The sequence below is a fragment of the Urocitellus parryii genome, chromosome 3 (assembly GCF_045843805.1).
Source record: "Urocitellus parryii isolate mUroPar1 chromosome 3, mUroPar1.hap1, whole genome shotgun sequence".
Taxonomy (NCBI): Eukaryota; Metazoa; Chordata; class Mammalia; order Rodentia; family Sciuridae; genus Urocitellus; species Urocitellus parryii.
Window position 1 is genome coordinate 111388539 of NC_135533.1, and position 4180 is coordinate 111392718.

The window sequence follows — 4180 nt, forward strand, 5'->3', positions numbered from 1 at the left end:
ATGCGCAAAGCTGTGAAGGTGAATTCAAAGTTAAAATGGAGATCCTGGGAATTAAGAGATGCCAAAAATGTCTGATGAAGAAGACTTTTGGCTGCAGAGAAAACCAGGCCAAGAGACAGGCCATGAGCACGGCAACTGGCCAGGCCCTTCTGAGAGAACATCTCACCAATGAGCCCTAGTTGCCAGAGATGGAGCTGGGGGAAAAAACAAATAAACAAACAAACAAAACAGAAAACAAAAAAAATTTCCCGACTGGACTTAGGTCTTGTTTTGATCCTATTCCTTCTTTCTATTATCCTGTTCTTTCTTATTGGAAAGGGAGTGTTTACCCTGTGCCACTATATAATAGATGTTTGTAGCTTGCTTTTGATCATTACAGGAGGTCAAGTCTGTTTTTGAGTCTCAGATGACATAATGGAATTAGAATTTGGGGTAATCCTAGAGCTGTTAAGATTATAGGGATTCTTGGAAATGGACTAAATGCATGTTTTTCTTGTGAAATGGACAGGAGCTTCTGGGAAACTGGGTAGAACTCAGTTGTTGGGATATGAGGTGCATCCCCCAAACTCCTAGGTTGATGCAGGGATATTGAGGTGGAATGATTATATCATGAGAGCTGCCACTGAATCACTTCATCCTATTTTGAATCAACAACTGAGTGGTAACTGTAGGTAGGTGGGAATTTGCTCCAGGAGGTGGTTCATTAGAAGTGTGCCCTGGAAGGGTGCAACTTCTCTGAAGCTTTTTAACCTGTCCCCTCTCTGTTTCATGGCTGCCATGAGGAGAGAAGTTTTACTCTGCCTTACTCTTTTGCCATGATGCTAGGCCTCACCTCAGGCCCAGAGCAATGTAGTTGAACAACTGTGAACTGAACCTCTAAATCATGAACCTAAAATAAACTATTCTTCTTTTAAGTTGTTCTCATTAGGTATTTTAAAAAAGCTAACTAGCAGAGAAGGCTACAAAACAATATCCTTAGTAAACAAATGTGCAAAAATCTTCAACAAAATAGAGAATAAATTCCATCAATATATCTATCTATATCTATATCTATATATCGATATAGATATAGATATAATGGTTAAATGCAGTTTAGCCAGGGTATATAAAGTTTCAATATATGAAAAATAATATGATCTGTCTACTAAAAATCTGAAGAAGTAAAGCTACCTGGCCACATCAATTGATTCATAAATTATTTGACAAAACTCAACATCCATTCATAATAAAAACTCATAGGGGCAGACTCCGCCAGGCGGGCTGCGCAGAGCTGTGCAGGGTGCAGCGGGACCAGCCACCACCTCCCTGGGCGCCCTACCTCTGCCCTGGCTTGGAGCAGCGCGGGGCCTCAAAGCTGGAGCCAAGCTGGAGCCATGCAGTGGAAATCGGGGATCCTGCTGGGTTTCAAAGTCAGGGAGGTGTTTCACGAAGAGCCCAAAACCTACTAACAACTCAAAAGTCAGCCCCTGAAGAGCAGCAGTTCTACGGAGCATCCTAGGACCTCCAAGCCTTGCATAAGCTCATCCAGTATGACATCACACATCTTGCTACACCAGCAGCTCTTGTGTGAACAGATGCAGGAGCAGGAGTGCAGAGAGCAGCAGCAAAAGCTGCAGGCGGCCCAGTTCCTGCATCAGAGAGTGCCCTCGAGCCAGACACCAGCCATCAATGTCAGCGTACCCACAACCCTTCCCTCGACTACCCAGGTACCCATGGAAGTCCTTAAGGTGCAGACCCACCTTGAAAACCCCACCAAGTACCACATACAGCAAGCACAGTGGTAGCAGGTAAAACAGTACTTTTCTACCACTTTAGCAGACAAACATGCCAACCAAATCCTGAGCTTGCCATGTCCAAACCAGCCAGGTGACCATGTTATGCCACCGGTGCTGGGGAGCAGTGAGCCCAACAGCCCCATGGCCCTGCTCACACTTAACTCTAACTGTGATAAAGAGGGGTTATATAAGTTTGAAGAGCAAAACAGGTGGAGAGCAAGTGTCCCAGCATGAACGCACACCCACAGGCTTCATGCTGCAGATGGATGATGTCATCGAAGACATCATTAGCCTGGTATCAAGTTATAATGAGGAAATCCTGGGATTGATGGACCCCGCCTTGCAGATGGCAAACACGTTACCTGTCTCTGGAAACTTGATCGACCTTTATGGCAGCCAAGGCCTGCCACCACAACCCCCCACCAACCCCCATCCCCAGCCTCAGGATCAGCAACTCCTGTCCTGCAAATCTCCCCAACATCAAGCAGGAGCTCACAGAGTCTGTAGCTGGAGCCCTGGCCAAGGAGAGGCAGAAGAAGGACAATCACAACCTGACTGAATGAAGAAGATTTAACATAAATGACCGCATGAAAGAACTAGGTACTTTGAACCAACTCAGGGGCCCCACAGACCACATTCTCTGACTCCTTTGCCACTGAGGGCTGGGAGATGAACAGGTCCTCTTCCTGCTTCTGGCGAGGTGGCACCTCTGCCAGTGGCTGTGTAACTCCGTCAGCTCTGGATCATCCTGGCATCCCTATGAGTTCCAGCGCCAACCTGACCTGATGCTTGCCTATGAGCAGGTGGTCTCTGATGCTGACCAGGTGACCCCTTCAGTAATTCCAGTGTCTGCAAGGCCTAAGCCCTGTAATCCCCAGTGGGGAGCCCACTCCTGGCTCCCTGTCCCCACACCAGCCCCAGATGTTCCTTCTGCCTTTGCCCTTGTCTTAGTCCCTGATTCTGAATACCCTCTATTTAAATGCATTTTTAGGTTGCTCCTTTTCTGTCTGAGCCCCAATGCATAAAGATAGTCTTTAATTAGAGAAAAGATTGATTATAGTGCAAATAAAATTGGGACAACTGGCTAATCTTTAGGATAAAGTTTATTTATTCAGTTTATACACATGTTTTCCATGTGGATCAAAATTTTGAATGCTTTTGTATGTACTTAGATGAGGAAAATAATTAACCTTTTAAACATGATATTTTTTTAAATCATGCCTTCAAAAAATAAAATAAAAAATAAAAAACTAGGTACTTTGATTCCCAAGTCAAATGATCCAGACATGCACTGGAACAAGGGAACCATCTCGAAGGCATCCATGGACTACCTCCAGAAGCTTCAGTGACAGCAGCAAACTAAAGAGATGGAGAGCCGGCAGAAGAAGCTGGAGCATGCCAACTGGCACCTGCAGCTCAGAATCCAGGAACTCCAGATGCAGGCCTGGGCTCACATACTCTCCCTCATTTCATCCACGGGTCTCTGCTTCTCAGATCTGGTGAACTAGATCATCAAGCAATAGCTGGTACTGGAGACTGCAGCCAGGACCTCCTGCAGCACCAGGCAGACCTGGTATGCACCAGCCTGGACCTCACGGAGAGCACCTTGGCCTTTAGCAGCAGCCTGGGGCCAGCAGCCGAGGGCGCCCAGGTCTACAGTGTCCCGGTGTCCAACCTGGAAGACATCCTGAAGAACAATACACTCTCTCCTGCCCGGGTGACTGACCCACTCCTGTCCTCCATGTCCCCGGAGGCTTATATGTAGAATCTATAAAGAATTCTCAAATTTATCACTGAAAGAACTTATACACCAAATTCAACATTAAAATAAAAAAACCTATTAAAAATTACCAAAAAAATAGAGGAGACATTTCACGGAAAAGGATTTATAGATGACAGACAAACACAAGGGAAAGATATTCACCTTGATGAGTCAGGAGGGCAACATAAACAAAGACCATGATCAGAAATCACCAACTACCAGTTGGAACAATCAAAGCTCTAAAATAGTGGCAATACCAAGCATAGAATGCAACTCAAGACAGTGATAAGGCAACACTCTCTGTCTATTAGAACAAAACTCTGAAAAAGTGGCAATACCAGCTATTTTCAAGTATGTGGATGCTGGGAAACCAGTAAAGCAGAGTGATCCCACCAACATAGGCCAACTTGGATTGATCTAAAGACACTATCCTTAGTTTGAAAAGCTAATCTCATAAGACCACATTATGTATGATCCCATTTCTGCAACACACAATGACAAATTTATATTGATAGAAAATCAGTTAGTGCTTATGACGGGTTAGGAATGGTGGGAAGGTGACAGGAGTGAGTGGAATTCTGAAGAGGTAGCACAGGGAGAAAGAGCTTTGTGAGGATGGAATACTGTATCTTGACTATAGCCA

The 4180-nt window shown here is 45.1% G+C and overlaps 1 pseudogene; it reads left to right on the forward strand.

The window, feature by feature from the left end:
- Window positions 1-1373: 1373 nt before the first annotated feature.
- On the forward strand, window positions 1374-3540 carry LOC113177478 (microphthalmia-associated transcription factor pseudogene; annotated as a pseudogene).
- Window positions 3541-4180: the final 640 nt, after the last annotated feature.